Source organism: Schistocerca cancellata, chromosome 6, assembly GCF_023864275.1.
Source record: "Schistocerca cancellata isolate TAMUIC-IGC-003103 chromosome 6, iqSchCanc2.1, whole genome shotgun sequence".
NCBI classification, from domain to species: domain Eukaryota; kingdom Metazoa; phylum Arthropoda; class Insecta; order Orthoptera; family Acrididae; genus Schistocerca; species Schistocerca cancellata.
Window position 1 is genome coordinate 144,115,596 of NC_064631.1, and position 23,149 is coordinate 144,138,744.

General features: G+C 44.7%; 1 non-coding gene across 1 annotated transcript; it reads right to left on the reverse strand.

The window, feature by feature from the left end:
* Nucleotides 1-1,602: 1,602 nt before the first annotated feature.
* Trnas-cga (transfer RNA serine (anticodon CGA)) lies at nt 1,603-1,677 on the reverse strand. Its single transcript has one exon. It is a non-coding gene; the product is annotated as a tRNA-Ser (tRNA).
* Between the last annotated feature and the right edge of the window lie 21,472 nt (nt 1,678-23,149).

Sequence of the window (23,149 nt, forward strand, 5' to 3'; positions counted from 1 at the left end):
CGCCGAGGGTTAAAGCTGTCGTAACTGTCACGATACTTCAAACTAACAGAACTGCCAGTGCTAATTAACCGTGTGTGCGTGTGTGGCGTGATGTTTATAAAGTATGTAGTGAAAAGAAACAATAAAATTGTTCATCAAAAATGGAAATTCAACATGTCGCCTCCATCATTCTGTGAATATTTGGTAATTGCTCATCAAAAGTTAATGAACAGTGACTATTTAACTTGGAAGTAAATTCGTGGACCGTTAGTTGTGACAAGGAAGGTTTGGACATACATAATATTACGACGCAAGATAGTTAAGACATTGTTAAAAAGTATCTGTGGATCTCGCGTCATATAGAGCCAACAATTTTACTTAGCAACGAAAAAACAAGGACCAATACGATCTGCAATTGAACTTTTTCCTCGCTTTTGGTGATGTGGACGATGCGCATTAGGGAAGATTAATCAATTACTGCACTAAAGTGTTAACCTGGCACATAATAATTCAACTTCAAACCCTAAGAGACAATCAGAGCGCGCAGTTCGCATTAATAAGGAAACTGTACGGATTCGCAATCAAACTTTAATCATTACGCGAGGAACGATTTCTTAAGAGCTTTTTCAGATCTTGCCTCTTGTTAACCGACGGAGACATCTATCATCGCACATCGCGTCTCGACTACACCGACCGAGCTGTAGCAGTAACAGCTCCACGGCATCGACAACACCAGCACGCGGCGGGGAGGGAACGTCACACTCTGCAACGGCAATATGAAATGGCTGGTGACAGCCACTCAGGCCACTAGCTCTTGGAACCTCCTCATACCAATATTCATGCTTAGTTCAGAGAGTCCTCTACCTTGCTGCTTTACTTGTAATGATTCTTCGTATGCTTGGAGAAATACAAGTTAAGTTCGCTGATCATTTCTGCTTCAGTCCAGCTTTCATACAACGACAGATTGCACACCACTCTTCTTATTGCTGTGTACGAAGTCGAACACGACACCTGGAGTAGATCACAATCTCTCAGAACTACTCGTATCCCTGGGAGAGCCAGCCTTGACGAAGCTATTCTCCCTGATGTGAAAGATATGACACAGACGCAGTACCCTCAGACTTGAGGCAGAATGTAATTCCAAGTTCAAAGAAGAAGGGGCTGACAGTGTGAATATTACGAACTATCAGTTTAATAAGCTGTTGTTGTTGCTGTTGTTGTGGTCTTCAGTCCAGAGACTTGTTTGATGCAGCTCTCCATGCTACTCTATCCTGTGCAAGTTTCTTCGTCCTCCAGTACCTACTGCAACCTACATCCTTCTGAATCTGCTTAGTGTATTCAGTTCTTGGTCTCCCCCTACGATTTTTACCCTCCACGCTGCCCTCCAGTACTAAATTGGTGATCCCTTGATGCCTCAGAATATGTCCTACCAACCGATCCCTTCTTCTAGTCAAGCCTCAGATTACTTTTCTCTCCAATTCTATTCAATACCTCCTCATTAGTTATGTGATCTACCCATCTAATAAGTTATGGCTGCAAAATACGAACTATTCACAGAAGAATGGAAAGCAGGTAGAGGCCAGCCATTGGAAGATCATGAAACTTCCTGGAGATTAAAACTGTGTGCTGGACCGAGACTCGAACTCGGGACCTTTGCCTTTCGAGAGCAAGTGCTCTACCAACTGAGCTACCCAAGCACGACTCACGCCCCGTCCTCACAGCTTTAATTCCGCCATTTCCTCGTTTCCTACCTTCCAAGCTCTCCTGCGTACCTTGCAGAAGTCTGATATCATCATTCGTGACTGTGGCTATATTGCACTGTGTACAGATGGGGAATGTGTAGGGACGCTGATGACCGTGCAGTTGAGTGCCCCACAAACCAAACATCATCGACTCTAAAGAAACTATTCAGTAAAAAATTTGATTGTCACACATCTTAGAGCATCATTCGTCAGTTTCGTAAGGAACTGCCAACCATTTCATTAATAGTCGTATTTATTTTGATTCATTAGGTTTAAGTAAATTGCTGCAAGATATTGAGAAAGTTTGCAGTGCAAAATAGAGGTTGCTACGAATTTGCGTTTCCTGCGTGTTAACTTATATGTTGTTGCGTATCAAATGCAGCTAACATTTTGAATTTTTCTTTAAACTTTGAAGGATACGGCTCTCTATTACCAACCTCGAGAAAATGGATCGTATGTAAAGCGCTTGGTCGCGAACTTGCGCGCCAGCGGAAAAGCCAGAATGAAATATTCACAAAATTTCTCATACCTCTAAACGGCTTCAGATATCGAAACAATATTTTGCAAACGGTAGTATTCGAAAAGGAGAGTGTTATATGAGAATCTTCCATATCTGCTGCAACGTTCAAGCGACTACAGATTCTTTCAAGGAAATGATGTAATACTCGTATTTAAGTACCATCGGTAGCTGACAAAACGCGAATTACTGTGGGTTTGGAAAAATGTTTGTGAGAAAATTTCATTTGATTTTTATACCGAAACTGGAGATTTATATAAAAATTTTGACATGTCTTTCCATCTGCTGCAGTTTTATGGTTTTGTCGCAATTTAAACTGCATTAGAATGTTAATGACATGAATATTTACAAATTCTGATGTGTTTTGGCGAAAGAACACTTATCTTACTGCCTTACTCCTTTGAAATAACGTTATACTTTTTAATAAGAATATTATGACGGCATTTTAATTTTTTATAACCAGCCAATAATTATATAAAATGGTGAAAATCAAATTTTTGTTGCCTTCGATACCATTAACTAGGCAACCTGGAACTGGGATCAGACACCATTAACCGTGTTACCCATTTAGTAAAATAGTAACGTAAACTTCGCGCGACCGATCGCCGTGTCGATCTTCGCCAGTGACGTCATTGAACGCGGTGTGGAGGGGCGTTGGAGCAGCACACCGCTCTCCCGGCCGTTGTCATTTTCCGTGACCAGGAGCAGCTACCATGCGGTCAAGTAGCTCCTCAATTGGCATCACGAGGTAGAGCGCACTCCGTTCTAGTCCTCCCACCAAGGAAAAAATGCCTGGCAGTAACAGGAATCGAAGCCGGCCGCTGTGGCAGAGCGGTTCTAGGCGCTTCAGTCCGGAACCGCGCTGCTGCTACGGTCGCAGGTTCGAATCCTGCCTCGGGCATGGATGTGTGTGATGTCCTTAGGTTAGTTAGGTTTAAGTAGTTCTAAGTCTATGGGACTGATGACCTCAGATGTTAAGTCTCATAGTGCTTAGAGCCATTTCAACCATTTGAACCAGGAATCGAACAGGGGCCTTCCGCATGGCAGGCAGCAGCGCTGACCATTGTTTTGTTCTCCAATCTATCTGTTTCTTCGTCGATATTCGTCATTTCGTCTGTGTTGAAGTTGTGTTATATCTCTTCAAGGTCATTGTCAAAAACTTCCCTTAGTTTTTTTATTAAGGAGGGTGGCCAGCCCCCTGACGGTACACGCTGAGCTACCGCGCCGGCAACCTATGAGCTATGAAGACAGACTTAGTAATATAGATTGTGTTACCAAGTATATGGAGCACAGGGCACTCAATGCGTGCTCTGGATAGAACAACTCAGTTTTGATGTCAGCAATGACAGTTGCAGTTTTAGTGTGCTCTTCACTTTTAAATATGTTATTGTTGTTGTACTAAGAGACGGAAGGATCCTTTAATGTGATTAATGGTTTTCTTTTCTTCTTTTCAGGTGAGTTTCTGATTGATCACACGCGTGCACCGGAAGTGGTGAGTTCTGCGCGGATGCAGTGTAATAAGAAACAAAAGCAGACTGTCCGATTAGTTACTGTAAGTAAAATGTCGCTCTTCTCAGAGTAAATTCTGACAACAGCGACTAGCTGAGGTGTATGTGACAAAGATTTAGACGGACATTTGCTTCATTGCTAGGCGGCTGTCATCTCCGTGATTGACCTCTTAACATCGGAGAGGTAACTTTCTCAAAGGGCAGTATTGGGGCTCAGTATTTCAGGAACAGTCTCCATTATGATAGTGGTAGTAGCATTAGTGAAAATAATAGTAGTTGTTGTTGTAGTTGTATTCATTTATAGATTTCTTCTACAAGGACAGTTATCGTGTCGCGGTGCTGCCATCTAAGAACAACAATAACAAAGTAATTCACATATAGAGATATTCACGGACTTTCAGATCCAGTGTGAGAACGATGGGACAGGTAGTCGGCCGTGGCCTCGTAGTAGCAACCATCTCGGCATCTTCCTGAAGTAGTTAAGGAAAACCACGGAAAACCTAAATAATGATGGCTGGGTGGAGATTGGAGCTTTCACCGTAGATTTTACAATACTGTTTTACAAATAAGTTATGTATAATGTAAAAGGCTAATACTGCACTATTCATTCCTCTCTCACTCCCAATCACAGTCACAACACACAGTATACACATGTTTCATGACCGATGCAGACTATGCGTTGACGTTAGGAACGTTTCCTGTTCTGCAGCTTTCCGTTTGCTGGCCTGAAAAACTGAGTCAGCATCTTTCTACAACGTGTGAGATGTTGAGCTCTGAAAGAGGCTGAAGTGTTAGTATTATATTCTCTAACAATAAGAAAAAAAGCAACGATGCGCCACGAAGAAATTATACAAGTTGGACGGAAATCGGTAGATGTGTTGTACATGCATAGACAAATAAATGATTACAATCTCAGAAAAAAACTGGATGGTTTATTCAAGAAAAAGAGCTTCACTAATTGGGCAAGTCAGTAACGTATTTGTCCACTACTGGCCGTTATGTAAGCAGTTATTCGGCTTGGCAATGACTGATAGAGTTGTTTGATGTTCTCCTGAGGGACATCGAGCCAGATTATGTACAGCGTTATGTTATCAAAATCCCGAGCTGGTTGGAGGGCCCTACCCATAATACTGCAAACGTTCCCTATTGGGCAGAGAGCCAGCGATCTTGCTGGTCAAGGTATAATTTGGCAAGCACTAAGACAAGCATTATAAACTCTCGCCATGTGTCGGCGAGCATTATCTTGCTGAAACGTAAGCCTAGGGTGGCCTGCCCTGAAGAGCAACAAAGCAGGTTGTGGAATATCATCGACGTACCGCTCTCCTGAAGGAGTGCTGCAGATGACAAAGAAATTGCTTCCGCTGTGATATGAAACGGCACCCCAGACCACCACTTCTGCTTGTTGGGCGGTATAGTGGGCGACAGTCAGGTTGGTATCACACCGCTGTCTATGGCGTCTCCACATATGTCTTTTCACTGGTCATCGAGGCTCAGTTCGAAGCGGGACTCATCACTGCTCAACTCCAGATGAGATTCCAGGCTGAAGACGTCTCTCGAGGCGCCTCAGACAGCCGACACAGTAGCCCTATGTCGTCAGGGTCTTCAACTATAATTGGATCAACGGTGTCCTCCTTTGCAGTGGTGAGGCAATATCTTAATTCCAGTTCTGAATCTGGGAAAAAACACAGCATCCGTGGACAGTTATCAGCTGATTAGCCACACCAACGTGCTGTAAGAACTGCTCGAAAGGATTGTTGTCTACCAATGATGTTAGGCTCTCGAATCTCCGGTTCTTCATCCCCTATGAGTGTGGTCCGTGGGAGGGATGATTCACAACTGACCATCTGGTTAGGTCGGAAACTGAAACTGAAGAGGCCCTTTGTATTCACCAATATTTCGTAGCTATCCTTTTTGCCTACGTATGATGTACGACATCGCCTGGTGTGAACGTTTTACTTACTCTCCACGAATGGGGCTTTCAAGGATACTACCAATTTTTATTCGTCAGTTTTTATCTCACTAGTCGTTTCAGATTAGAGTTGGTAGTTCAATCAGTTCCCAATGGGTCTAAGAGAAAAAAAAATATTGCAGGGCTGCATGTGCTAAGTTCACACTCCTTCTCATCGCCATCAATGGGCTAGTAACCTCTGGAGCACCATTGTTCACCCCTGCGCTGTATGCTGAAGACTTTTGCGTATGATACTGTTTCCACTGTGTAGCCTTGGCTGAATGCCAGTTCCAAGGTGCCATCTGATGGGGCTCTGCTTGGTCCTCTTCCCACGGTTTACAGTTCTCTCCCGCAAAAACGCGGGTCATGCGTTTTTGTAAGCATAACACGGTCTATTCTTACCCGGAAGTCGAGTACCCAGTGCTTGGACATTGTTGCACAGTCCCGATTTTTGGGACGATTCTTTGACAAGAAGCTGACTTTGCTGCCCCATATTCGTCAGTTAGAGACTACTGCATGCAAAAATTTAATGCTTCCTGCTTCCTTGCCCACTCCTCTTGGGGTGTGGATTGTGCTACCCTCCTTCATATCAATCGGATTCTGGTGTAATCGCACTTGGACTATAGTTTCCAGGTTCATGGCTTGATGGCGCGTTTGGCTTCGATATTGCTAGACCAACTCCGTCATCGTGGAGTCCGACTGGCTACTACCTTCTGGACTAAGAGGATCTTCCCTCTTCAGTTCCAACGATACCAACTTTTGCACACCTATGCAATCGCCATTCGACAATTTCCTGATCATCGAACATATCGTATAATTTTTGGATACTAGGGGCATCAACCCCTGACACCCGCCCGCAGGTGGGATTACCAGTTGGAATGCACCTAACAGCCCTCTGCCAGGACCTCCGCCTATTCTCCTTAGACTACACTCCCCTTGCTTTCTCGCTCATCTCTTTTCCCTTAGCTGACACCTAGGCCACGAATTAGTCTATTCAAGGACTTAAAGTCCCAGTCGCCCTCAATACCTTTCAGCGTATGTTCCTTTCAGTTCTTCAAGACTGTCACGGTGCTACCTTCATTTACACTGATGGTTCTAAAACCATGGATAGGATGTGTTATGCTTTTACTTCTCCCGCTGGTAAGGAACACCAATCGCTGCAGGGACATGTAGCTCTGTTTTATGGCGGGGATGATAGCCATTTTATTACATGGACCTCTGTTTATTAAATGGGCCGTGTGTAAATATATGGTTACTCATGAGCAGTCTTGAGGCCACTGACCGATTTTACTTTTGTCACCCTGTGATATCTGCTGTTCGTGACCTTCCCTCCTAATCATAATGCTTGCTCGGTTGTCCTTAGTCCCAAGTCATGTGATTATGCCAGAGAATGAACTGGCTCACCGTTTGGCTAGAGAAGCGATTGCCCCCCCCCCCTCCCCAATGCGCTTTAACGATACCGGGAGCAGATTTGTGAGTACACCTAAGGCTCCTGCTCACTCGCAGATGGAGCAACGTCTGGTTGACTACTGTCCCCTCTAATAAACTCCGCACTATCAATTAGACTACTACTGCATGGCATCACACCCCCTGTCGCCAGAGGTCGCACGATAATGTCGGCCGACAGCTTACTGACAATGCATCCGATCTTCTTCGTCAGTTTGTGGCATAATCGAGGGGGTGTAGGAAATACGTATTGGCCAGATGTCAAATACTGAAGTGTCACGTCTAGTTTTACTTCAGCCAGAACTGCTTGTTTAATGTCAGTATCGGATTTTTTAATAGAGCTCGAATCACATCTCTACAAGTACTCCAAATTAGCTTTCTTTATCCGAAAGTGTTTCACGTGTGAGTCTTCGGCTTTACATACTCAACGTGATTAGTGGTGACCCTGAAAAGCAAGATTACAAACACAACGTTTTGCTGAATTTACTTGCAGTTCTGCAGACATATGTTAATTAAACTTCGGTGACTGTCATTTAGCATACATGTGAAAGATAATTTTTAGAATAAGATACTCTGAACACTAAATCAGTTAAAAGTGGACACTCACACCATCACACTTGCAAATCACTTCATGTAAGAGATTAGCAACCTCACTGGTATAAAAACGACATAAGCACTAATAATAATTTGTAGACGGCTAATGTCCATATACCACAACCCAAAAAAGAAGCGCTACAGTAACTTTAAGCATAACATACACCATCCTTCTCGCCGGCTCTATGACAGAGCGGTTCTAGGCGCTTCAGTCCGGAACCGCGCTGCTGCTACGGTCGCAGATTCGAATACTGCCTTGGGCATGGATGTGTGTGATGTCCTTAGGTTAGTTAGGTTTACGTAGTTCTAAGTCCAGATGTTAAGTCCCATGGTGCTTAGAGTCATTTGAACACCATCCTTCTCAATCGAACGAATTAATTTTCTGAGGTTATAATGTACGCCCAAAATATCCGATGAAGATGTCGGCCATCGGCAGAATCCGCCGATATCGGTGCCACTGTGACCGAAGCCTTAGATTTTCACCTTTTCCGCTCTCTATCGAACAACCTTAAAGGAACTTCCTTTCCGGATGAAAATCCTCTCCGAACATGGCTCGACGAGTTCTGCCCCACAAAACCAAGTGATTTCTACAGTCGCGGAATAGAAAGATTAGGACTACCCCAGTGTTCGCAGATTGTTGTAAATAGTGATAAAGAATATATTATCGATGAATAAAGTCTCTATTATGTGTATCTATCGTGTTTATTAAACTTAAGGAAAACTTATACACAAACCCAATACATTTGGGGATGATGATGAATTAATATTAATACTGCTGGCACATTATGGGGATGATGTTAAATTAATAGTAATACTGCTGGTGTATTATGGTATTTTTAAACATCATCATTAATTACCTTCAAGCTGATTTTCAAAGCTTCTTATCTCTGAGCCGGCCGCGGTGGTCTCGCGGTTCTAGGCGCTCAGTCCGGAGCCGCGCGACTGCTACGGTCGCAGGTTCGAATCCTGCCTCGGGCATCGATGTGTGTGATGTCCTTAGGTTAGTTAGGTTTAAGTAGTTCTAAGTTCTAGGGGACTGATGACCTTAGATGTTAAGTCCCATAGTGCTCAGAGCCATTTATTTTCTTATCTCTGAACGCGCGATGTGGCACGAGATTAATGTTTGTCCAACCGTATTGAATTATTGTAGATTCTCCGTGGGTGACAACATCTATACTATAATTTTTATATAATATCCTTAAATTCAATGGTACAGTTTATTAGTTTTCTTCGTAATGTGTGATGATGAAGATCGTGCTGGCTCTACTGAACCCCCCACAATAATATTTTTAGATTCATTGTCATTATTTTGTCTCTGTCTTAGTCTAAATCGTCCGCCCCGATAGCTGAGTGATCAGCGCGGCGGTCTGTGACGCCAAGGGGTCCGGGTTCTGTTCCCGGTTGGGTCGGAGATTTTCTCCGCTCAGGGTCTGGATGTTGTGTTGTCCTCATTATCATTTCTCATCACCAGTGGAAGGCAACGGGAAACCACCACTGGAGTCACTTCCCTAGACGCTCACGCGGTGGACCTCTCAGACGAGGCTTGCCCCATGGCAAGACATGCCGTAAGGCAGAACGCAAAGTTTTTTAGTCTAAATCAAAGTTGTTTTACTTTCCGCCACATGCATTTCTTATATTTTCTTTAGGAAGTATTATTGATAGCCTGAAATACAAATTTTTGCATTTATATATAATCAGATATGTAATAACGTGAGTTTCGTTTCCGTGATTTTTAGCGTTGCTTTCTACTGTCATGTTAAAACAACACTGGTTACTTGCTGTTAGGACTTTGTGTGGTCCCATCTTCACATCTGTGCCGCGGTGGAAATCTATTTGGTTGTCTTGTTCAGTCCATGAACATTTGCGTCTAGATTTCAAAATTTTCACGTTTCACTAGAACGTTTGACAACTTGTGCTTTCTGTATTTTGTTTTTCCAACTGACATTTAGGCAGTGTAGGAGAATTTGGATGAGTTACTATGTGATATAGCTCTGTTCACTATCTAAGTTCGTCATTGGCTTAGTTACTAACTTGGCCATTGAATCGTTACTCATCTTAATTTGGTCATCTATTTGTTTCTTTTGCGGTACATATGCTCTTTGTGTGGAAATTATCATGTAATTGTAGCAACTTTCTGTGACTCTCTTTTTCTCAGTATAAGCTTCATATTCTGTTTCAGGTCAGTCGTTAACGGTCGTGTTTTATGAGACTGACTAGCTGTTTTCGTATTTCCAGCTTCTTTTCTGTTCTTTGCACAGTGTCTCAAACACCTTGCCCCGACATAAAAAATTTGGAAATAATGGGACCAAACTGCTGAGGTCATCGGCCCCAAATCTTACAAAGTACTTAACCTAACTTAAACTAACTTACGCTAAGCCCGAGGAAAGGTTCGAACCTCTGACGTGGCAGCCGCGCGGACCGTGACAAGACGCCCGAGACAGCGCGGCTACCACGCGCGGCCCTGCCCCGGCATATCCATCTACAAAATGTCTACGTACTTGACGTTCTAACTGGTATTTATTGTTACTGTCCCTTAGTATTTGTCTCGTTTTAGCACGGCTGTGTGAAGGTTCGTGATTTTGAACGTTAGTCTGCCATCGTCTCTCTTCATTTGAAACAATAATTTACATCCCGCATGAAATAGGAAATCAGAATAGGTGCAGGGAAATCTGATGGCTGTCACACTGGAAAGTTAGCGGCATTCAGTGTCACCAAGAATTCGGCATGTAGTGGTTGCAAGTGCAGAGAGCGCCTTTTAAACGCAGGCCGCTGCGTGCACGTCGCGCGCCCTACTTTGGAGCCATCAGAGTATGTCATCTCGGGCTATCGCAGCTGCGCGTAATGTCATCGTGTATGTCACCGGGAGGCCAAGAGCTGACCGTTCCGTGTCAAGGATCGCCGCCTTACGTAACGCAGGGCACACTCAATTACGTCAACCAGCGGGAAACTGCACTCTCACCGCTAATTCATATCAACTGCATCAGAGATATTTGCACTGATGCGCTCTCGCCAATGCGTGTAGAATTTGTTTTCGCAGTATTCTAGTGGAGATTCAGAAAAGAACTAGAGCACTATCTGAGCTGAGCATGCAAGAATGTATCCTGATAATCACTGTGCAGTGCGTAGCAGAGAGTGCCTCGTATCAAAATAACTCACCCGTCGTCCTGTTCGGTTTGTCTCTCCCTGTGTATCCCCAAACGATTTGAAGAGTGTACCAAGCCTTTAGGATCAGCATCATTCATATGGTAGAAAAATGTGTAATGTGCATAAAGGCAATTGCTTAGCCAGCGAGTGGCAGGAGAGGATATCTGGCGCTCCCCCCCCCCCCTCCCCCCCCCCCTCTCCCCGCCATTCCCTGGCCAACTAGAAAGGAAAAAAGGAGACATGATCTTTGCGCAAAGCGATCCCACATCCTGCCCCGACACTCAGACGACGTATCGATTCAGTATCAGTTGGAACACACCCAGATTGTGTGTACTAACTACTAGCAAGTGTACCCAGAGCCATTTCTCGAGAAGCCTCTTAAGGTGTTTCGCTCTTCGCCGCCATTCTCCTTGCGCCTGGAAAGGGCAGATGCCTCTTTTCTAAAAGCTTCCAGTAGCGTAGCTCCTTCATGATGATAAAAAAAATGTGTGTGAATTGCTAAGGGACCAAACTGCTAAGGTCATCGGTCCCTAGTCTTGCACACTACTTAAACTAACTGAGACTAACTTACGCTAAGGACAACGCAACACCCATACCCGAGGAGGGACTCGAACCTCCGACGGGGGCCTTCGTGATGTTCCTCCTCTTGTGACCAGCAGATGTGAAGAATTACGAAAGATGTGAACATTCACCTATCTTTTCCTTTTAAGTCGAATTACATGCAAGTATGACTCTTGAAATAGGTCCTGAATCCAAATGTCCTCTAATGTGTAAAGTGTTACCCATGAATAACATGAATGAATAATATGATAACACTATCTAATTACAATTATTGTAAGAGAATATTTTAAATGAAGCATAGGAGTAACTTACGTTGTGCAACGCAACAATAATGGTTACAAAATAGGCACCTGACTGAATTCCGCGAACCAACTAAGTTCTGATTAGCATGTGGCCTAACAACAAAATGGTTCAAATGGCTCTGAACGCTATGGGACTTAACATCGGAGGTCATCAGTCCGCTAGAACTTAGAACTACTTAAATCTGACTAACCTAAGGACATCACACACATCCGTGTCCGAGGCAGGATTCGAACCTGCGACCGTAGTGGTCGCGCGGTTCCAGATGTGGCCTAACATTAACAACCTGAAAGAAACTGAATTTGTAGCCAAGTTATGTGCAGTGGGCGTGTTCGATCCAGCCTGTTGGCCCATTTTCTATTTAGAAATCGGTATCTTCAAAAGTGGCAGCACATCCTGCAACTCCAACAATGGACTTAACTTCTGTTGTCTAAAAGTGTGCAAAGAAAATAGACGAACCGTATTGCTCACTGCAGTTTTTGAAATACACACGCAGTGATCGCAATGATAGCTGATGAAAATTTCAGTCTCTGCTGGAGGCAGAATGAACAGTACATGAGATAGCTCGACGTCGATTGAAAAGTGCGGCTCCGCTGTAAAGATATCAAAATTTTAAATTAGTGACAGTGGTTCACGAATGAAGCTGGGAATCTTTTAGTAAGAAAATATGTAATTGCATTTGAAGCATAGCTATCCCACCATGGCACATACAACATACATGGATGAAACACATGGAATAAAGAATCACGACAGATAAAATCAGCGCCCAACTGACTATTCCTTGGGTGTTCAAAACAGACGTTGTGCACCTGGCCATACGCCGCGCTCGACCCTGATTGGTTTGTCGAAACTGGTACCTCAAAGAGTTTCCTCATGACATTATACTGCTTGTATCAAAGAGAGTCACGCGTTCAGCGATCGATCGCTCGGTACAGGATACCTCTTTACAGAGCGTTCGCGATTTAACAACAAGCGGGAGGAATCAGTACTGAAAGTTCTGGACGTGACAGACAACTTTCAGACTCTCCATAAGTGCTGCAATATATATATATATATATATATATATATATATATATATATATATATATATATATATATATATATATATATACATTCCTGCTCACTCTATTCGTGCATTGGTCTCCCTCTTCAATGCCCCTCTCCCCGACCACTCTCTCTCTCTCTCTCTCTCTCTCTCTCTCTCTCTCACTCTTCCCTCCAGTCATAATTTGACGATTCTTTGATGACTCTAGACGTGTCAGTTGATTCCTTCTTTTAGTCAAGATGTGCCATAAATTTGTTTTTCCGCCAGTTAGTTTCAATGATTCCTCACTGCATACAGGGAACGAAAAGATCCACTTTCCTGCAGGTGAACCACTCACTCAGGTCCAGCATTTCCGGACTAACATAGGTTTAATTTATCCATCCTCGTCTTGTAATTCTAAGAAGCGCACGTCCTCTCACTTTGCTGCCTTGAAGGCCTGCGGTTCGGCTAAAAGGATCGAGTTCGAAACATATTCCTATTTTGAAGAACCTGGGAAATTATGATGTGTTCGTAGCCTTCGCTTCAGTCGGGATCCGCGCTGCTGTTACGGTCGCAGATTCGAATGCTGCCTCGGGCATGGAAGTGTGTGTTGTCCTTAGGTTAGTTAGTTTTAAGTAATTCTAAATCTAGGGGACTGATGACCTCAGATGGTAAGTCCCATAGTGCTTAGAGCCATCTGACCCATCATCTGAGACAGCTTCCTAAAGGAGTATACAAAAGACTTGTCTGGTTCCGAAAAAAGTGATTTAAAATGACTACTGTGACATAAGTAAATACCTGAGTTTTCAGAAATAACTGCAACAAGGCGACCTTTGTTCTTAACAGTCGCAGTTCATTTTTAAAGCGGCAGCCCGTCATCACCACCAATGTTAAGGATGTAATTACGTGACACAATAGCATTATTAATGCGTTTTATATGATGTTATAATGAAAGGCTATGACCGAACGCGTTAGCCAATATAACTTTTAACGACATCTTGATTTTAGCAATTTAATAAAGCAGTGTTATAAGACGTTCGCAAAGTCGGCGTCAATAATGGATAAAAGCTTTAAGTAGACATCTTGTGCGCTATTGTATGAGGACCAAATTGTAGAAAACTTATCGTAGAATGCCCATCTTTGAATCGTGGTGGGTAACCCCATGTTCTGTTTTATTATCTCCTGCATTTGTTCCGCGTCACAAGCAGATGTTCGCGTTTCCACTGCCATAAACATTGTATATTGGCAGTTGGCTGCGACCGTTGATTCCGTTAACCCGCGAGCGCCTGCAGCGGACTGCACAGGCGACACAGCATTGTGATAGAGTGCCATACCATTGTATCGACGCAGTCGGTAAGTACGGCCTTTGTGGCCGCATAATGTGGCGAGTGTAGCCTCGGTGGAGTCCCTGATTGTGTGCGGGGGCGGCGCTGACTGATGGCCGTAGGTGGGGGACGGGCGCGCAGCTGCCAACCTCTCAGCTGGCCTGGTAATCGTGTTTCTGTATGCCAGTAGAAATGCTCAGGAGATTAATTACACCATTGATCACTCCGAATTAAAAAAAAAAAAATTACTGTGTGCGCAATTCGAGTCCGCGCCGTAGATTTTCCGTGAAAGCGTCGGGATAAAACCATAACGAGTGTTTTCTTTATGTGTAATTTAATTATTAATCCCTGTAATACTGTGGTTGCACGGCGTAGTATAATTTATATGGAAAAGTTAACTCACAGGTTCATCGCACGTAGCAAGTGTCTGTGGTCATATTTAGTCGAACAAGTGTATCGAGGGATGTTTAACAGTGTGCGTAGTATCATCATCGATGAGGCCAGCATGACCAGTACTGACATCATTCATAAAATACACAACCGCCTGATCATTCATAAAATACAGAACCGCCTGAAGCAGATCGCAGGCATACATGACATGAGCTTCGCTAGTGTCGATATGCACTGAGGTGACAAAAGTCATGGGAGAGAACTGGTAACTATTGGGACAGGGTTGGTAAAGTGGAGAGAGAAGGGGATAGAAGGAGATGGACAGACAGGGGGACGAGGAATTGGATAAAGGGGGAGAAGGAGATGGATTGAGGAGGGAGCAGAATATTGATAGAGAAGGGGAGGAGGAGATGAATAGAGAGGGGGAGGAGACGATGAATAGAGAGGGGAGAGGCGGAGAAGGATGGAGAGGAGAAAGGAGGAGGAGAATAGTGAGGGGGGAGGAGGCGATGAATAGAGGAGAAAATGGATAGCAAGAGGGGAAGGAGGACATTGAGTAATAGTAGATTCGAATACATACATACCCGAGCAACGACGGGTACTGAGCTAGCATTGTTACAAAATACGGCTGAAAACCGTGGACCGTACCCCGCCCGCGGGCCGCAGTTTGACGACCACTGTTCTAAAGGGAACTAGCTTTTGATTAATATTATTGTTTTCAAAAATTCTGCGAACGCTCATTTAAGCATTATAAACGAAGTGCCACTGAAACTTCCTAGAAGATTATAACAGTGTGCTGGATCAGGGTTTTGTCTTTGGCGGTCAATCTTCTCAAAAACCGAGCTGTCCAGGCACGACTCACTGCCAGCCCTCGGAGTTCTATTACCGCTAATACCTCTTTCCTACCTTCCAAACTACTTAGGAGGTACGGAGGTGAAGTTTGGAAAGCAGTAGAGGGTTACTGGCGGTAATATAACTGCGAGGGTGGGTCGTCAGTCGTGGGTGAGAGCATTGGCCGCCAAAAAATGTAAGGTTCCAGGTTTGAGTCCCGGTCTAGCACACAGGAAGTTTCGAAACATTGCGCGCTCATCTGGTGTGTGGCTCTGAGCACTAACTTCTGAGGTCATCAGTCCCCTAGAACTTAGAACTACTTAAACCTAAGTAACCTAAGGACATCACACACATCCATGCCCGAGGCAGGATTTGAACCTGCGACCGTAGCGGTCGCACAGTTCCAGACTGTAGCGCCTAGAACCGCTCGGCCACTCCGGCCGGCTCATCTAGAGTGTGTAAGAGTCATCCTAGACTAGGTTCTTTTAATCTAACAGGTTCATAAACAGGCTCTGTTATGTTTTGTATCATGTCCTGCCCATAAACACACTGAATCACACTTCGTTTGCAAATCAGCTCGCTTGCAGATACGGATGGAGTTGCTACCTTGCACCTCGTATGGAGTTGCAAGTGGCTTTGTGCGCACTGCTCTGCCCTTCAGGGGCAGCTGGCAGTGTTCATGTACGGTTGCTGAGCCACCCACATTTAATCAAATTAACCCCTCCCTCTCCCTGTTTCACCTCCCCCCCCCTCCCATCCCACATCCCTCGCTCTCTATCCCACACAGGATTACAATCTCAGTGTAAATTTTCAGTATCCCGCACCGAGCAGTATATCTGTGCACTGTATATCAGAGAGTAGTGAGTCACACGGGACCCAACGGTGGCTGGGAGGTGCTAGTGACGTATGTGCTTAGATGCGATCTTAATGACCGTGTGACCAACATTCCACATCCTATGTCCAAGTACAGTGTGTTTTTTATGTTTTTCTTACACGCAGTTTATCATCATTTGCAGTCTTTCTTACGTAGTGCTTGTTCTGGTATATGCTTACGAAGTGGGAGTTGAATAAGGACGCATTGCATTTCAAAAGTATTCCACAATTATCTGCAATCAGTGGCACCTGCTTTCACTACCACTGTGTACCAACAATTTCATATCTTTCAATATCTTCTTGAACGATAATTCATTGAACCACGAGTGCCCTTGTCCTGTTCGTACAATACCTTCTACAGTGACGGTGCTAAAGGCACCAGTAAGCATAACGAGATCCCCCTCAGAACTCGACAAGACGCGGCAGCCACAAGTTCACTCTGTTATTACCCGACCACGATATTATTGTATTTGGCCTCCCTTGGCTGTTATGGGAAACAAGCGGTGACTTACAGTAGACTAGTACAGTGGCGACTAAGAAAAACGCATCGCACTGTGAATGATTTCAAGGCAGTTGTGCATATACTGTCAAATGTTTCATCGTGTCCTCATGAAACATCACGGTAAAAACTCACGACAAGCCGACTGAAGCGACCTCACTCCCAGGTGCTATAATACTGTAGTCGACTTATACTTGTGATCCCCAACACTGGGCCGGCCGAAGTGGCCGTGCGGTTAAAGGCGCTGCAGTCTGGCACCGCAAGACCGCTACGGTCGCAGGTTCGAATCCTGCCTCGGGCATGGATGTTTGTGATGTCCTTAGGTTAGTTAGGTTTAACTAGTTCTAAGTTCTGGGGAACTAATGACCTCAGCAGTTGAGTCCCATAGTGCTCAGAGCCATTTTAGCCCAACACTGGCTTACCATAACCATTATCTAGTCATGGTATGAAATGGCGGCTGATAACGGCAACAAACAGCCATCCTAACATATGGTCCGGATCTTATGCATAACTTTAGTGCCATGCCTGTGGCTTCTCCCTCGACGTTGTAACACTGTCATTTACCTAGCTGTAACTTTCCTACTGCCCAAACCTGTGCCTAACGTCAGTTTCATTGTTGTGCAAATTCTCATCAACATGAATTGAAGCTTAAGGGCATGGATGATGACTGTTTAAGGTTCCTACTTGAAACGCAAAACAATTATAGCTTATACAGGGTGGTCCATTGATAGTGACCGGGCCAAATATCTCACGAAATAAGCATCAAACGAAAAAACTACAAAGAACAAAACTCGTCTAGCTTGAAGGGGAAACCAGATGGCGCTATGTTTGGCCCGCTAGATGTCGCTGCCATAGGTCAAACGGATTTCAACTGTTTTTTTTTTTTTTTTTTTAAATAGGAACCCCCATTTTTTATTACATATTCGTGTAGCACGTAAAGAAACATGAATGTTTTAGTTGGACCACTTTTTTCGCTTTGTGATAGATGGCGCTGTAATAGTCACAAACGTATAAGTACGTGGTATCACGTAACATTCCGCTAGTGCGGACGGTATTTGCTTCGTGATACATTACCCGTGTTAAAATGGACCGTTTACCAATCGCGGAAAAGGTCGATATCGTGTTAAAAATGTATGGCTATTGTGATCAAACTGCCCAACGGGCGTGTGCTATGTATGCTGCTCGGTATCCTGGACGACGAAATCCAAGCATCCGGACCGTTCCCCGAATAGTTACGTTATTTAAGGAAAGAGGAAGTGTTCAGCCACATGTGAAACGTCAACCACGACCTGCAGCAAATGATGATGCCCAAGTAGGTCTTTTAGCTGCTGTTGCGGCTAATCCGCACATCAGTAGCAGACAAATTGCGCGAGAATCGGGAGTCTCAAAAACGTCGGTGTTGAGAATGCTACATGAACATCGATTGCACCCGTACCATATTTCTGTGCACCAGGAATTACATGGTGACGACTTTGAACGTCGTGTACAGTTCTGCCACTGGGCACAAGAGAAATTACGGGACGATGACAGATTTTTTGCACGCGTTCTATTTAGCGACGAAGCGTCATTCACGAACAGCGGTAACGTAAACCGGCACAATATGCACTATTGGACAACGGAAAATCCAGGATGGCTGCGACAAGTGGAACATCAGCGACCTCGGCGGGTTAATGTATGGTGCGGCATTATGGGAGGAAGGATAATTGGCCCCCATTTTATCGATGGCAATCTAAATGGTGCAATGTATGCTGATGTCCTACGTAATACTCTACCGGTGTTACTACAAGATGTTTCACTGCATGACAGAATGGCGATGTACTTGCAACATGATGGATGTCCGGCACATAGCTCGCGTGCCGTTGAAGCGGTATTGAATAGCGTATTTCATGACAGTTGGGTTGGTCGTCGTAGCAGCATACCATAGCCCATACGTTTACTGGATCTGACGTCCCCTGATTTCTTTCTGTGGGGAAAATTGAAGGATATTTGCTATCGTGATGCAGCGACAACGCCTGACAACATGCGTCAGCGCGTTGTCAATGCATGTGCGAACATTACGGGAGGCGAACTACTCGCTGTTGAGAGGAATGTCGTTTCACGTATTGCCAAATGCATTGAGGTTGACGGACATCATTTTGAGCATTTATTGCATTAATGTGGTGTTTACAGACAGGTAATCACGCTGTAACAGCATGCGTTCTCCGAAATGATAAGTTCACAAAGGCATATGTATCCCATTGGAACAACCGAAATAAAATGTTCAAACGTACCTACGTTCTGAATTTTAATTTCAAAAACCTACCTGTTACCAGCTGTTCGTCTAAAATTGTGAGCCATATGTTTGTGAGTAGTACAGCGCCGTCTATCACAAAGCGAAAAAAGTGGTCCAACTAAAACATTCATATTTCTTTTTCGTATTACACGAATATGTAATAAAAAATGGAGGTTCCTATTTAAAAAACCGATGTTTATATGCGTTTGACCTATGGCAGCGCCATCTAGCGGGCCAGCCATAGCGCCATCTGGTTCCCCCCTTCACGCTAGACAAGTTTCGTTCTTTATAGTTTTTTCGTTTGGCGCTTATTTCGTGAGATATTTGGCGCGGTCACGATCAATGGACCACCCTGTACATACGATCAATGGACCACCCTGTACATGTCTATTTAATAAGCAACGAACTACAACAAGATTCATCTTTTAAGAAAATAACAGGAGAGAGAATACTGTGTGTTGTATACGACTTCATACACAGCAGTAAGGAGATATGGTCTATGGATTGGTGTGTCAACTGTCATTGTAGGGAAACTGGACAGGAGCAGAGACGATTAGCGAACAAGATGAAACAACGAACACAAGATTTACTTTGCTTGTATTTCTCCAAGGATATGAAGTCTCATTACAAATAATGCTGTAAGAAACAGAGTGCAGCTATTACAATGTGAACAACAATGAAGCACAAACGAAAGTGTCGTAGAGTAGTGGCTCCAAGTGCGAGTGAGCTGAGCGGCTGCCACCAGCCATCGTACCAGGGTCACTCCAAAAGAAATGCACACTATTTTTTTTTAAATACATCTTTTATTCTACATGTTTGAAAGGTTTACAGTGTGTAGATACATCCTGTAGGAACAATATATCCATTTCTCCACATAATTTCCATCCCTCTCAATTGCCTTACGCCATCTTGGAACCAGCGCCTGTATATCCGCACGGTAAAATTCTGGACCAACCTGTTGTAGCCACTGTTTGGCAGCGTGCACAAGGGAGTCATCATCTTCAAAACTTATTCCACGAAGAGTCTTTCAGTTTCTCAAAGAGATGATAGTCACATGGAGCCAGGTGAGGACTGTAAGGCGGGTGTTTCAGTGTTGTCCATCCAAGTTTTGTGACCGGTTCCATGGTTTTTTGACTGACATGTGGCCGTGCATTGTCGTGCAACAGCAAAACATCCTGCTTTTGCCGATGTGGTCGAACACGACTCAGTCGAGCTTGAAGTTTCTTCAGTGTCATCACATATGCATCAGAATTTATGGTGGTTCTTGCACATTGTCTGGAGTGTGTGCAGTACGAGGCCTGCCACTGTGAAGACAATCCTCAATACTGCCGTGCCCGCTTTCATCACGAAACATGCTTGCTCACCGGCTAACTGTACTGCGATCGACAGCAGTATCTCCATACACCTTTTTCAACCTCTTGTGGATGTTGGCCACTGTCTCGTTTTGATAGCACAGGAATTCTATGACAGCACGTTGCTTCTGACGAACGTCAAGTGTAGCAGCAATCTTGAAGACATGCTGTGACGGCGCCACTCACGGGAACAGGTTGAACTAAGTTTGAAAACAAGCGGGAAGGAAGTATTTACACACTGTAAAACTTTCGCACATGCAGAACGAAAACTGTATTTTTACAAAAATAGTGTGCATTTCTTTTGGAGTGACCCTCGTATATTGTGGCGGCAGAGGGCGCTCGAAGTACAGAGCGGCTGGAGATGTGGCATAGTGGACACGCTCCATTGGGTCTGCCAGATCCCGTGCGACCTCTTATCGGCTTCAGACCGAAAGTTGCCATTCCGTGACTAACCTCGATGCGCCACAGGGTGGTACTGATCCGCACCATCAGTTCCCTGACTAACATCCTGTATGGAATTTAATTAGTTTAACATCAGTATTACTGCTGCGAACACGACAGCTACCCAGACTGTACAGAAACTGTTACAGTTTTGGCGAGATATTATCTTTTGACTGTTGCAGTGGTCTTGCTTCGCATGTCTATCTCGACCAGTCAAGGAAGGCGATTTTGTATACGTCAGTGTGGCAACGCCTCAGTGTTTCACAAGTCTATAAACAACTGTCGTTTTGCACCAGCGCACATCCTGCACAGTCAACTTTGTTCGTATCGGAGAGCTTGCACTGTTAATCGCGGTTAGTGGTTTCACTGCTGTTTTTAATTTTATGCCTATCCAAAATTAACCGGCGTTCAACAATATACAGTTAAATAAGTTCTAATGAAACAAATAATCTTGTATTTCCGGAAATAGTAGTCGACAGTAGCATGGATTACAGAAATAAGGAAAGAACTAGAAAGAAACAAAATCAAAGAATTGAAAATGAAAGGTCTCTGCTGGATTCCTTTCATGTTAATTTCTTAAATCTGTTGTCATTTACGGCATAAATTCCTCGTCTAAATTTACTGTGGCGTTTCTGACTATCTGGGAGGAGACTGAGTAGTGAAACGTGTTACTTTTACACATAAACAAGAACGATCTGTCACACTACTACACTTTAAAACACAGTTTATATGTAATTCATGTCACACAGTCTCATACGGAACCTACATCCGCTTTCTTTTATATACTGTATATGATAAGATACTGCATCCCCCTTCCCTTCTGTGTGAGAGGATGAATGAGCAAATGAATTTCTAGTTGCATGCTTCAGGGTAGCAGACAAGCCTGTCTGCTAGAGAACAGTAGGACCAACGTCGGAACAGGTAGCTACGCTTTCTAAAAGCAAAGAGGTTTCTATCCTTAGTATGGTCCTGTCTGTCCCTTGTCATGTTGGTATAGGAAGCTGCCCCTCTGGCCACTTCCGTTTGTAGTGGGGAGCCATCCTTAGGAAGGGACCAAGTCAGTCTGTCCGTGGAGAGCGTCTGAAGTGGTAAGATCTCCGGTTAAGCGCGTATCTGGTAAGTCCGTAGGACAATGGATTTCTGAAGTTCAGCGTAACTGAAAATTTAATCACCTTTATTTCAGGTTTAGCTCTAAAATATCTAATGTTATCTTAAATTGCAACGCAGTGTAATTCGAGTGTGAAGTTCAGAATATATTCCGGTAGTTGCTTTGTCTCTACTTTATGAGTAAAGTGGAACCACGTGTTGATCAGTAACTCTAACTAGCATTATCAATCTTCAATGCGTATGTGCGTGAGTTTATAACGTCTCGTCTTGACAATATTTTTCAATATAGCAACTTTTCTTTATGTTCAACCCACGTGGGGTGTACTTTGTGAGACCAATACCACATGCTTATACACTCCTGGAAATGGAAAAAAGAACACATTGACACCGGTGTGTCAGACCCACCATACTTGCTCCGGACACTGCGAGAGGGCTGTACAAGCAATGATCACACGCACGGCACAGCGGACACACCAGGAACCGCGGTGTTGGCCGTCGAATGGCGCTAGCTGCGCAGCATTTGTGCACCGCCGCCGTCAGTGTCAGCCAGTTTGCCGTGGCATACGGAGCTCCATCGCAGTCTTTAACACTGGTAGCAAGCCGCGACAGCGTGGACGTGAACCGTATGTGCAGTTGACGGACTTTGACTTTGAGCGAGGGCGTATAGTGGGCATGCGGGAGGCCGGGTGGACGTACCGCCGAATTGCTCAACACGTGGGGCGTGAGGTCTCCACAGTACATCGATGTTGTCGCCAGTGGTCGGCGGAAGGTGCACGTGCCCGTCAACCTGGGACCGGACCGCAGCGACGCACGGATGCACGCCAAGACCGTAGGATCCTACGCAGTGCCGTAGGGGACCGCACCGCCACTTCCCAGCAAATTAGGGACACTGTTGCTCCTGGGGTATCGGCGAGGACCATTCGCAACCGTCTCCATGAAGCTGGGCTACGGTCCCGCACACCGTTAGGCCGTCTTCCGCTCACGCCCCAACATCGTGCAGCCCGCCTCCAGTGTTGTCGCGACAGGCGTGAATGGAGGGACGAATGGAGACGTGTCGTCTTCAGCGATGAGAGTCGCTTCTGCCTTGGTGCCAATGATGGTCGTATGCGTGTTTGGCGCCGTGCAGGTGAGCGCCACAATCAGGACTGCATACGACCGAGGCACACAGGGCCAACACCCGGCATCATGGTGTGGGGAGCGATCTCCTACACTGGCCGTACACCACTGGTGATCGTCGAGGGGACACTGAATAGTGCACGGTACATCCAAACCGTCATCGAACCCATCGTTCTACCA